The sequence below is a fragment of the Budorcas taxicolor genome, chromosome X (genome assembly GCF_023091745.1).
Source record: "Budorcas taxicolor isolate Tak-1 chromosome X, Takin1.1, whole genome shotgun sequence".
NCBI lineage: Eukaryota > Metazoa > Chordata > Mammalia > Artiodactyla > Bovidae > Budorcas > Budorcas taxicolor.
In genome coordinates this window covers 25,425,556-25,439,438 of record NC_068935.1, presented here as the reverse complement: position 1 = coordinate 25,439,438, position 13,883 = coordinate 25,425,556, and the positions used below count along the sequence as shown (strand labels likewise).

At 43.9% G+C, this 13,883-nt stretch overlaps 1 pseudogene; it reads left to right on the top strand.

Moving 5' to 3' along the window:
• Positions 1–819: 819 nt before the first annotated feature.
• On the top strand, positions 820–10,021 carry LOC128070179 (putative RNA-binding protein 15B; annotated as a pseudogene).
• The last annotated feature ends 3,862 nt before the right edge of the window (positions 10,022–13,883 follow it).

Genomic DNA, 13,883 nt, shown 5'->3' with positions numbered 1-13,883 from the left:
GGACATGGGTTGGTCTGAATTCTCTTCCAGTTTCAACTAAGGGACATACTCGAGCTGGATTTTGTGGAGGGGGTGCTCCCAGATCTGGGGAAACATTTGGTTACAAGGAAAAAGCACCAGACAATTCAAGAGCTATGGGAGGCTCCAGTCTCTTTAGGAGCATGGGAGGTGAACCTTTATGGGGGGTTCCTTCTCTTGGTTGCCTGTGCCTAGCACCATTTGCCTAGTAAGCTCACTTTTAGGGTGTACAACAATCCCATACTTAAGACAGAGTTTCTTCATATCTCTTAGTTGGAACAAAATTTGGACATAGGGGATCTCTGTCCATTTCTTTTGGTTTTTGCTGAATAATTCTAGATGCAGGATGGTATTGTAATTCAAACTCCCATTCTCAGGCCAGTGTTCTTCGTCCCCCAGTGGATATTGTGGCCACACAGTGGCACAAAAGAATTTTAAGCGACTCCTCCTCAGAGTTAGAGGATCAAACAGTTTCCAGTTATCAAGGATGTATCTCAAGGGCGTCTGCCAGGAAGTGGATTGGTTATTTCCCATCTGAAAGACAGTCATGACAGGGAGGAAAAGAAAAGAAGAAAACTAATAGGCCTCCTTCAATTTTCATGGATTGACTTCCCTAGGGGTGAGTCTTTTTGAAGCTTATCTTACCCAGAACTGTTGCAACCTGAGAGCCAGGTGTCCCTGGATCCGGGTGCAGATCCCTAGGCAAGCTGAGGCATGACAGCCTCCCAGAGATTGAATCCCCAAGCAGGTTGAGGCGTGACAACCTGTTGAGGACCAGATCCTTAGGCAGGTCAAGGCGTGATGACGTCCTGGGACCCCCAGACTGGAGTTGGGCATCCTCAAGGTCTTCAGCCTGACCAGTGCTTGGTAGGATTAAGGGGTTGGATATTTTATACAGTATTTCCCTCCCAAGGCCAGCTATTTTCTGGTTGTCCCTCCAGAAGACTGTAGAGGCAACATCGTGGGCCCAGATGGGGCTGAGGAAAGGAGCATGAAAGAGGAGGGAAGGAGGCAGATCACAACCTTTGAAAGAATGACATAGCACAAGGGCATAACATAAACCATTTAAAATCAATTGAGTCCAAGATGATAAGTCAAATTCAAGTAAACCTTAATTCCCAATCTATAAGCCAACAGATACACCCAGAGGTGGCAGGACAGCTCCAAGCCACTATCAAAAGATGGAGGAGTGGGTGGTTCCCCAATGGCTGGGATGATCCTCCCACTCATTAGCATATGAATTAACCCCGCTCACAAAACCTAACCAGACCACATTCCATGACCTTGTCCTCAGCAATGTCCTCGGCAATGGCCCACACAGCAAAGCATGGCTTCTCTCTGAATCCTAACAAATCCCCCTTTTACTTTTTGTCCAGGCTTGAGTCCTAGGATAGAACTGAAGAACAGGAGGAAAAAGCAGTGGGAAAAACGTGCCAAGGAATCCCCTTCATAGCCTGCCGGAAAATCTGCTTAATTCCTTACCTGTGCTCACAGTTTTCATTGGCCTGACTCTTGGTACAGAGAAGAGTAGGGACAGAAGAACGCCCACCGGCTTGGGTAACAGCTACTGGGGCCCAGCAGATAGTGCCTTTGGGACATACCGAAGAGTAGCCTCTCCAGAATCCCTCAGTTGCACCCACAGCCACCCGCCTGTGTGCAGGGGGTTCGAGGAAACAAGAAATGAGAGATTGTAAAGTAATTCAGATTTCGTTAGGCATATGTCCCTCCAGCCATCGGAGCGAGGACCTCCTACCTTAACTGGAGGTCTTCTGGAATCTGAGACTGAGCTGCGTGAGCTTTCTTCTGAGTTCGTTTTTTGCTGTCCTGGTTTCCAGCATGATGGGCCTTCCCCTGTGCTGGGTTTTCTTCCTGTTCAGCTTCCACTGCAGGAGGTTCACTGAGTTGGGCTCCTGCTGTGCTTGTCCTCTTCTGCACAGAGGTTATTTCAGCCAGGTTAAATCCAAGTCACGGCATCACAGATGTCAGGTGAGTGTATGCTTCTCGGTTCTTGTCTCATCACAACAGTGATTTGGAACAACGGACATTAAAGCCCTCGGCGCATCACAGCTCTCGGGTCTTGAACAAACCATGTCATAGCTCTAAGACAAATCAGTGTTACACCCCTATTTTATTTAGAAGATAGCAGGAGAATCCATCCTCAAAGAAGGGAAGAGAGTCGGGGAGCACAAGAGTGCACATGGGGGGGGGGGTGTAGTTGAGAGAGAGCATTTGCACGTGGGAGAGAGAGAGCAAGAGAGTTCTTGGCTCCTCCTTTTATATGTTTTCTTCCACCTGGGCCTGCCCTATGCAAACTGGGCTCAGCCAGGAGTGCTGTTCTACCTGAAGTCCTCACTCAGGTCCTCAGACCTTCCTTTGTTCTATTTTCACAAGCTTTTCCCTCCCTTGTCTTTTAGCCACCGCCATTTTGGACTCCTTTTCCCTATTCTAATTACCTAACAAGTTCATAGCAATTTTTATACATGGGACAAATGTTACTAAAAAGAAGTGTTTGTAAATAGAAAAAAAAAATCTGTATCCTTTACTGTAGCAACTGTAGATTCTCGTAATCATAGGACTGACAGAACCAGAAAAGAACAAAGTGGGAACCAAACACGGTTTTTAGTGGGAAAAAGTGTAAGTGGCCTTTCCCTGATTAGATGATTCCCTTAACCTAAGACAAGGTTTCTTAACCTTAACATTACAGACATCTTGAGCTGAGTAATTCTATGTTGCAGGGGACTGTCATATGTATTGTGGGATGTTTAGCCACATCCCTGCCTTCTGCTCACTAGATGCCAGTAACAAAACTCACCAAGTTGTACCGACCGTAAGTGAAAGTGTTAGTCACTAAGTTGTGTCCAACTCTTTGCAACCCCATGGACTGTAGCCCACCAGGCTCCTTTGTCCATGAAATTCTCCAGGCAAGAATACTGGAGTGGGAAGGGAGATGGGAGGGAGGTTCAAAAGGGAGGGGATATACGTATACCTATGGCTGATTCACATTGAGGTGTGACAGAAAACAACAAAATTCTGTAAAACAATTATCCTTCAAAAAAAAAAAAATAATAACAATACTGGAGTGGATTGCCATTCCCTTCTCCAGGGGATCTTCTAGACCCAGGGATCAAACTCCAGTCTCCTGCATTGCAGGCAGACTCTTTACCATCTGAGCCACCCAGGAAGCCCTGAACCAGCCAAAGTCTTACCAAATGTTGCCTGGGAGGCAAAACTCACTGGCATAGAGTTTTCACAGATGTAATAGAGTAATGCTGTGTTAAAATAAATTTTTAAAAAGGCAACACTTTCATGCTCATATAAGTGAGCTGGTTCCATGCTTGGCCCCTTTTTGACATGATTTGAGTGTTACAAGCAGAAGGGCCCCTAATAAGTAATTATGATTAGTGGGTAGGTAAGGGCATGGGCCAATAGTCTTACCTTAAGTGACAAAAGGGTTAATGTATACTCATCCTTGACCAAGTATTCATAGGCTTGAAACTCAGTTCTAATTATTCTCAAGTGATTCTGAAGGTTCATGACACACAGTCATTTGTCAGTGTTCTGGGGCGTGAAATTGGGCCATGTCCTCTCTGCAGCTGGTTATGTGGAGGTGAGTTACTTAGCTAGTAAGTGAAACTATCTGACTGGCCACCACAGACTTCATTTTCTTTTTCTTTAAGTGCTTGCTTTTTAACATAGCTTTGTTCTCTATTGGAAATGGATGACATAGCAACGTTTAGGAATAGGGTGGGACTAAGTAACTTTCTTGTATGAAGACTGTACAGAGAATGCCAATTTCCAAGTAATGGTGCTGAAAGTGAAACGATCTAAGAGCACAATGACTTAATAATATTGGTAGAATTTAAGAGTTTTATGAATTATTTTAGACTGTATTTATAAGACTGTTAAAGACCCAAAGGGTTCCCTTAAAATTTTCAGTCATACTTCACTACATTTTATGGGGACATTATATGCTAGAGTGGTATTCATGGATTTGAAAATCTGCAAAGATCTTAAGAAATAACTCTCAAGAATTCCAAGGAGCTCCTAAAATTTAGAGGTCTCGGATGTGTCTTTTCCTCTCTAGACCCCAAATCAAATCATGATCAGCTGAATGAATGCTTGTCTCCTTAATGCCATTGTTGGGGGAGGAGAGATTTCACTGCTTTCCCCTCTTAGATCGTTTGGCTGGCAATTAAAATGACATGAGGGAGACTAATAGGAGAAAATCAAATTTATTACATGTGAACAGGGAATTCACATAAGTGTGAAGAATTTCAAAGACATCAAGACAAGGTGACATATACTTATTCTGGATTAAGGAGGAGGAGGTAGAGGTCTGAGGCATCAAGGGGAAGTAAGGTAATTCACAAGAAGATAAAGAGTTAACGTTTGGGAAACAAATACTTCTTTGGCTTTCCAAATGCAATGGCACACAGAGACAACTGATCAAATGGGCTTTGCCAAGTTCCTCTCTTTCTACCATACTTACTATTTCACTATAGTTATCTACGGTCATAACTTCTTCCTGGAACAGGCCTTCTAAAATTCTTTTAGGCAGTAGGGGGAAGCTCAAAGGCTTTTCCTTAGTCTTTTGAGGCTTGGTTGTTTGTTTTCAGCTCAAAATAATCTTCATGCCAGAGTGGCACATTTTGGGGCAAGCCTGCCCTTGGCCCTAACACCACCACGAAAGCAAGTCTATTCCCTATTTGATATTCAGATTATGTGACTCCCCTATTCTCAAGCCTGTAGTGTAATCAACTCTATAGCAAGTCAACTTGGAGGCTATGCACTCAAAGTCTCTGCTCCATGATTTCCTATGCCTTATTTTCTGCACATTCTCATTTGGTTCTTCACTGTGATTTCCATTTCCTAAACCGAGGTTTTTTTCCGCTACCTCCACATGGTTCATTGGACCAGGAGAGGCCAAAAGAGCCCTCTTTAATTCATCTCTGCCATACCATATTGCCTTACACAATACTAAAGGCTCACTACTATGAAAATGCCATCTAGTATAAACAAAAAGAGCATAGCTTGTAGAGTCAGACAGACCTAGGTTTCAATCCATTTCTGCTATTTAGCATGTGTGTGAGACCGAGCAATTACTTCATTCACTTCCACAATCCTCGCAACATTGTAAGAATTATGAGGATTATCTGATCCATGACCCCCAACATACATTTTTGTCACCTCAAACTGGCTTAGCTTTTCAATTTCCCCACTATTCTTATTTCAGTCAATGGCATCCAATATCTCATTTCAGTATCCTATCACAAAATCTGATCAAGTCTACCACCTATTATTTCTTATATATACTTCCATCTCTCCATCCACACTATCACTATTCTTCCTTTATATTTTGCCTAGACCACTACATGTGTCTCATAAGTGATCTTGTTTCTTTCATCCTCCATTTCCCCCTTCTCACAGCTTCCAAGGTGACCTTTTTTTTTTGGCTGCACCATGCAGCATGTGGGATCTTAGTTCCCCAACCAGGGATCGAACCCACGTCCCCTGCAGTGGAAGTGTGGAGTCCTAACTACTAGACTGCCAGGGAAGTCCCATACAATTAACGTTTATATAGATGTGTGTGTGTGTGTGTGTGTGTATGTGTGTGTGTGTGTGTATAATATTTATTTAATTTGGTTGTGCTGGTCTTAGTTGTGGCACATGGGTAGGATCTTTCTTCTTCCTTCCCACATGTGGAATCTTTGAGCTTCCCAGATGGCATAGTGGTAAAAAATTTGCCTGCCAATGCAGGACAGGCAAGAGACATGGATTTGATCACTAAGTTGGGAAGATCCTGGGGATGGTGGTGTAGTGGGGGAGGGAGGGCAGGAAGAAATGGCCACCTGTGGCATGTGGGATTACGTTCCCTAATCAGGGGCTGAACCCAGGCCCCTACATTGCAAACTCAGAGTCTTGACCACTGGGCTACCAGGGAAGTTTCACACTTTATTTAGGTCACAATCCTCTGAAGGGCTTGTTAAGACACAGATAGCTGAACTTCATCCCCAAATTTTCTCATTAGGTAGGTCTAAGATGGGACTTCATTATTTACATCTCTATAAGTTCTCAGATGATGCTGCTGGTTTAGGGACCACTACAATAGCATTCTTTCTTGTTTCAGAGCCCCTAAGTTCAGTTCAGTCGCTCAGTCGTGTCCGACTCTTTGCGACCCCATGAATCGCAGCATGCCAGGCCTCCCTGTCCATTACCAACTCCCGGAGTTCACTCAGATTCATGTCTATCGAGTCAGTGATGCCATCCAGCCATCTCATCCTCTGCCGTCCCCTTCTCCTCCTGCTCCCAATCCCTCCCAGCATCAAAGTCTTTTCCAATGAGTCAACTCTTCGCATGAGGTGGCCAAAGAACTGGAGCTTCAGCTTTAGCATCATTCCTTCCAAAGAAATCCCAGGGCTGATCTCCTTGCAGTCCAAGGGACTCTCAAGAGTCTTCTCCAACACCATAGTTCAAAAGCATCAGAGCCCCTAGACACATAAAAACCTTTACCTGGGTCATACATCAAGTGTAAACTTTAAACAACCCTTATGAAAGGCTTCCCTTGAGCTTCCAGACTAAACACTCTTGAGATATTTTTCATAGCATGCACAATATTTGTGATTAGTTATTTGTGTAATTATTATTATTATTTTTTACTTAAAGAAACATACATCAAACTGTCTCATGAAGGCAAGGACCCTGTCTTCAATTATTTAGAGCTTGGCATACTGATTGGCTCATAACATACACTCTACAAATTTTGTTGAATAAGATTTTAATAAACAATTGTATTCTATATTTTAAAATGGTTAAAGTTCGTTCACTGACACTGTTTCCCATCACAAATTTTCAACATTCTTTCCTTCTGAGACTAACACAACTTGCTCATAGTTTCTCCATTCACTAACTTTTGCCCCTACCTGTACTCTAAACAAATACAGGGCTTTCAATTCAAATTATACATTAAATTCACCTGAAGAGTTTTCCAAGGTAAAAGGTCGTCCCACCTCTGGCCAACTGAACCAGAATTTCTACACTTGAAAAATAGAATTTCCAAATATTTTTTTAAAAATTCCACAGGCGATTTTGATGCACAATAAGAGTTGAAGAGCACTTCATGACTGGGGCTATCACTAGAGGTAAAACTACTTGTGTATACACTGATGGTTATACAACAATATAAGACATGTGGTTGGCAATCATCTTATACACTGTGGAAAACACATTTCTTTCACTGCTTTCAGTATATTTTAAGTTCCTAGATCACTACTGTTCAGTTGTTCAGTCGGGTCAACTCTGCGACCCCTTGGACTACAGCATGCCAGGCCACCTTGTCCATCACCAACTCCCGGAGTTTACTCAAACTCATGTCAATTGAGTCAGTAATACCACCCAACCATCTCATACTCTGACATCCCCTTCTCCTCCCGCCTTCAATCTTTCCCCACTACATCAGGGTCTTTTCCAGTGAGTCAGTTCTTTGCATCAGGTAGCCAAAATATTGGGAGCTTCAGCTTCAGCATCAGTCTTTCCAATGAGTATTCAGGACTGATTTCCTTTAGGATGGACTGGTTGGATCTCCTTGCAGTCCAAGGGACTCTCAAGAGTCTTCTCCAACACCACAGTTCAAAAGCATCAGTTCTTCAGCACTCAGCTTTCTTTATAGTCCAACTCTCACATCCGTACATGACTACTGCAAACACCAAAGCCTTGACTAGATGGACCTTTGTTGGCAAAGTAATGTCTCTGCTTTTTAATATGCTGTCTAGGTTGGTTGTAGCTTTTCTTCCAATGAGCAAGCCTCTTTTAATTTCATGGCAGCAGCCACCATCTGCAGTGATTTTGGAGCCCCCCCAAATAAAGTCTGTCACTATTTCCCCATCTATTTGCCATGAAGTGATGGGACTAGATGCCATGATCTTAAGTTTTCTGAATGTTGAGTTTTAAGCCAACTTTTTCACTCTCCTCTTTCACTTTCATCAAGAGGCTCTTTAGTAGTTCTTTGCTTTCTGCTATAAGGGTGGTGTCATCTGCATATCTGAGCTTCTTGATCTTTCTCCCAGCTATCTTGATTCCAGCTTGTGCTTCATCCAGCCCAGGGTTTCTCATGATGTACTCTGCATATAAGTTAAATAAGCAGGGTGACAATATACAGCCTTGATGTACTCCTTTTCCTATTTGGAACCAGTCTGTTGTTCCATGTCCAGTTCTAACTGTTGCTTCCTGACTTGCATACAGATTTATCAAGAGGCTGGTCAGGTGGTCCAGTATTCCCATCTCTAAGAATTTTCCACAGTTTGTTGTGTTCCACACAGTCAAAGGCTTTGGCATAGTCAATAAAGCAGAAGTAGATGTTCTTTCTGGAACTCTCTTGCTTTTTCTATTATCCAGCAGTTGTTTGCAATTTGATCTCTGGTTCCTCTGCCTTTTCTAAATCCATCTTGAACATCTGAAGTTCACGAATCATGTACTGTTGAAGCCTGGCTTGGAGAATTTTGAGCATTACTTTACTAGCATGTGTAGGTAAGTGAGTAAGTGTTAGTCACTCAGTAGTTCCCCACTCTTTGCGACCCGTGGACTGCAGCTCACCAGGTTTCTCTGTCCATGAGATTTTCCAGGCAAAGATACTGGAGTGGGCTGTCATTTCCCTCTCCAGGGGATCTTCCTAACCCAGGGATCGAACCTGGGTCTCCTGCACTGCAGGCAGATTCTTTAACGACTGAGCTACAAGGGAAGCCTGCTAGCGTGTGAGATGAGTGCAATTGTGTGATACTTTGCACATCCTTTCGCATTGCCTTTCTTTGGGACTGGAATAAAAACTGACCTACCCCACCTCCCTATGCCCTATGAGCTACTCCAAGACGGGGGTATACCTGGCACTGGAACCTGGATACCAACTTGCAGGTGCAGGACCGGACCACCCCCCCCACCCCCCGCAACACACACACCTCCTGTACTCAGACCGAGAGGACCTTTTTGGAAGGGGACTGGACCAGCCCCAGTAAACGCTCTGACTGCCCAGTCTCTAGGGCTGTAGCTGCTCAGTGTGCAGCCGGAGTGGTGAGTGCTGTTGAGGAGATTGGGACCAGGAGATTTGTCCTGCCCAAGGCCTCGGAGGACAGGTGGAAGTCTGGTGGTCACAGAAGGACAACCCACTCCTTTTAGGAGGAATGGAGCTGGACCAAGGTTGGTGGGCACCCTGCGGACCGAGGCTCCGACTGCAACCCCCAAGCACAGCCACAAGGAAGATCATTCCAGTGAAGGGGGAAAGGAGTCCGGCAGCAACTCCTTCAGCAACAGCAGACATGGGGCGGAAGAGCAGAGCCGCCACCCCACCACGAGGCTCCCAACTCTTCCCACAGGAAAGAAGATCTGAGAGAGTAAGCATAGTCTTCGGACCACTGAGTCCGAGCCCAAGCCTCTGGAAGAGCCAAAACATGAGACCAAAAAGCTCAAGAATCCTTCAGAGGATGCCCAGTCACTGCAGCTGGGTTGGAACAGGCTTCTGCTGTTGAAAAACAGCTGCTTCCCGACATCTATGCACATCCTAGATGGGGATCAGGGGTGATCAGCAGTCCTCAAAAGATCACACTTCCAGGAGTAAGCTGATCCAGTTGAAGATTGCCCAGCACCTTCTCCTGGACCAGCTCAAGCTGGAAGAAGTCACACGATGCATCACGCAGGGGAGCACCAATGGCTACTCAGTGCTCCTGGCCATGCAGGTGAACCCCAGTGGGCCTGGCACTGAGGGGATGCCCACGATGGATCCCGGCCTACAGAGGCGGCTTCTCAGGAACCTGGTCTGCTACTTGAAACAGAAGCAGGCTGCAGGGGTGATCAACCTGCCAGTGGGCGGGCCCAAGGGCAGAGACAGCATGGGCATGCTCTACTACACCTTCCCAACTGTGACTTTTCACAGCAGTACCTCCCGTCAGCGCTGAGGACACAGGGCAACCTAGAGGAAGAACACATAGTGAGAGGTATAGTAAGAGAGGCAGCCTAGCCCAAACCTCTCCTTTCCAGCCCATTTGTCTCTAAAGCAGTTGTTTTAAAATCTGACCACTACTGCCCTGCACCCCCACCCCACCCCATCTTACTCCTGAGATTTGTATTCTCTGCTGGGTTATACTGGTTCATCTGGTAGGGGACCAAAGTCCTGTTCCCCCACCAAAACTAAGTTCTTCAGTTCAGTTCAGTTGCTCAGTCATGTCTGACTCTTTGCAACCCCAGGGACTGCATCACGCCAGGCCTCCCTGTCCATCACCAACACCCATAGCTTACTCAAACTCATGTCCAAGGAGTCAGTGATGCCATCCAACCATCTCATAAACTGTCATCTCCTTCTCCTCCTGCCTTCAATCTTTCCCAGCATCAGGGTCTTTTACAATGAGTCACTTCTTCACATCAGGTGGCCAAAGTATTGGGAGTTTCAGCTTCAGCATCAGTCCTTCCAATGAGTATTCAGGACTGATTTCCTTTAGGATGGACTGGTTGGATCTCCTTGCAGTCCAAGGGACTCTCGAGAGTCTTCTCCAACACCACAGTTCAAAAGCATCAGTTCTTCGGCACTCAGCTTTCTTTATAGTCCAACTCTCACATCCATACATGGCTACTGGAAAAACGATAGCCTTGACTAGACGGACCTTTATTGGCAAAGTAATGTCTCTGCTTTTTAATATGCTGTCTAGGTTGGTCATAACTTTTGTTCCAAAGAGTGTCTTTTAATTTCATGGCTGCAGTTATGATCTGCACTGATTTTTAGCCCCCCAAAATAAAGTCAGTCATTATTTTCACTGTTTCCCCATCTGTTTGCCATGAAGTGATGGGACCAGATGCCATGATAGTTTTCTGAATCTTGAGCTTTAAGCCAACTTTTTCACTCTCCTCTTTCACTTTCATCAAGAGGCTCTTTAGTAGTTCTTCATTTCTGCCATAAGGGTGGTGTCATCTGCAAATCTGAGCTTCTTGATCTTTCTCCCAACTATCTTGATTCCAGCTTGTGCCTCATCCAGTGCAGCATTTCTCATGATGTACTCTGCATATACATTAAATAAGCAGGGTGACTATATACAGCCTTGACGTACTCCTTTCCCAATTTTGAACCAATGCATTGTTCCATGTCCGGTTCTAACTATTGCTTCTTGGCCTGCATACAGATTTCACAGGAGACAGGTAAAGTGGTCTGGAATTCCCATCTGTTTTAGAATTATCTAGTTTATTGTCATTCCCGCAGTCAAAGGCTTTTCCATAATCAACAAAGTGGAAATATGTTTTTCTGGAACTCTCTTGCAGTTTTGATGATCCAGCGGTTGTTCACAATTTTATCTCTGGCTCCTCTGCCTTGTCTAAAACCAGCTTGAACATCTGGATGTTCATGGTTCATGTACTGTTGAAGCCTGACTTGGAGAATATTGAGCATTACTTTACTAGCCTGTGAGATGAGTGCAACTGTGCGATAGTTTGAGCATTCTTTGGCATTGCCTTTCTTTGGAATTGGAATGAAAGCTGACCTTTTCCAGTCCTGTGGCCACTGCTGTGTTGTCAAAATTTGCTGTCATATTGAGTGCAGCACTTTAACAACATCATCTTTTAGGACTTCACATAGCTCACCTGGAATTCCATCACCTCCACTAGCTTTGTTCATACTGATTGTTCCTAAGGCCCTCTTGACTTCACTCTCTGGAAAGTGACCATTATTTTGTACTGTTCTCCTGTATATTCTTGCCACCTCCCCTTAATATCTTCTGCTTCTGTTAGGTTCATACCATTTCTGTCCTTTATCGAGCCCATCTTTGCATGAAATGTTCCCCTGGTATCTCTAATTTTCTTGAAGAGATCTTTAGTCTTTCCCATTCTATTGTTTCCCTCTATTTCTTCGTATTGATCATTGAGGAAGGCTTTCTTATCTCTTCTTGTTATTCTTTGGAACTCTTCATTCAAATGGGCATATCTTTCCTTTTCTCCTTTGCTTCTTTTCTTTTCACAGCTATTTGTAAGGCCCCTTCAGACAGCCATTCTGTTTTTTTGCATTTCTTTTTCTTGGGGATGGTCTTGATCCCTGTCTCCTGGCAATGTCATGAACCTCTGTCCATAGTTCATCAGGCACTCGTATCTATCAGATCTAGTCCCTTAAATCTATTCCTCACTTCCACTGTATAATCAATCATAAGGGATTTGATTTAGGTCATACATGAATGGTCTAGTGGTTTTCCCTACTTAACAATTTAAGTCTGAATGTGGCAATAAGGAGTTCATGTTCTGAGCCACGGTCAGCTCCTGGTCTTGTTTTTGCTGACTCTATAGAGCTTCTCCATCTTTGGCTACAAAGAATATAACCAATCTGATTTCAGTGTTGACCATCTCGTGATGTCCATGTTAGAGTCTTTTCTTGTGTTGTTGCTAGTGGGTGTTTGCTATGACCAGTGCATTCTCTTGGCAGAAATCTATTAACCTTTGTCCTGCTTCATTCTGTACTCCAAGGCCAAATTTGCTGGTTACTCCAGGTGTTTCTTGACTTCTATTTTTGTATTCCAGCCCCCTATAATGAAAAGGACATTTTTTGGGGGTGCTAATTCTAGAAGGTCTTGTAGGTTTTCATAGAACTGTTCAACTTCAGCTTCTTCAGCATTACTGGTCAGGGCATAGACTTGGATTACTGTGATATTGAATGGTTTGCCTTGGAAACAAACAGACTTCATTCTGTCGTTTTTGAGATTGCATCCAAGTACTACATTTCGGACTCTTGTTGACTATGATGGCTACGCCATTTCTTCTAAGGGATTCTTGCCCACAGTAGTAGATATAACAGTCATCTGAGTTAAATTCTGTACCAATGACTATATAACAACAGTGTATCCTGGTTGAGAACATGTTTCTCCTTCTTGAGAACCTTCTGACTAATCCTGTCATCTTCTTAAAAATTTTTATTATTATTTTATTTTTTAATATAAGTTTATTTATTTTAAATGGAGGCTATTTACAATATTGTACTGGTTTTGCCATACATTGACATGAATCTGCCACGGGTGTACATGTGTTCCCTATCCTGAGCCCCCCTCACACCTCCCTCCCCATCCCATCCCTCTGGATCATCCCAGTGCACCAGCCCCAAGCATCCAGTATCATGCATTGAACCTGGACTGGTGATTCATTTCACATATTATAATATACATGTTTCAATGCTATTCTCCCAGATCATCCCACCCTCGCCCTCTCCCACAGAGTCCAAAAGACTGTTCTATACATCTGTGTCTCTTTTGCTGTCTGGCATACAGGGTTATCATTACCATCTTTCTAAATTCCATATATATGCATTAGTATACTGTATTGGTATTTTTCTTTCTGGCTTACTTCACTCTGTATAATAGGCTCCAGTTTCATCCACCTCAGTAGAACTGATTCAAATGTATTCTTTTTAATGGATGAGTAATACTCCATTGTATATATGTACCACAGCTTTCTTATCCATTGTCTGCTGATGGACATCTAGGTTGCTTCCATGTCCTGGCTATTATAAACAGTGCTGTGATGAACATTGGGGTACACGTGTCTCTTTCAGTTCTGGCTTCCTCAGTGTGTATGCCGAGCAGTGGGATTGCTGGGTCATTAGGCAGTTCTATTTCTAATTTCTTAAGGAATCTCTGCACTGTTCTCCATAGTGGCTGTACTAGTTTGCATTCCCACCAACAGTGTAAGAGGGTTCCCTTTTCTCCACACCCTCTCCAGCAATTATTGCTTGTAGACTTTTGGATTGCACCCATTCTGACTGGCATGAAATGGTGCCTCATTATGGTTTTGATTTGCATTTCTCTAGTAATGAGTGATGTTGAGCATCTATTCATGTGTTTGTTAGCCATCAGTATGTC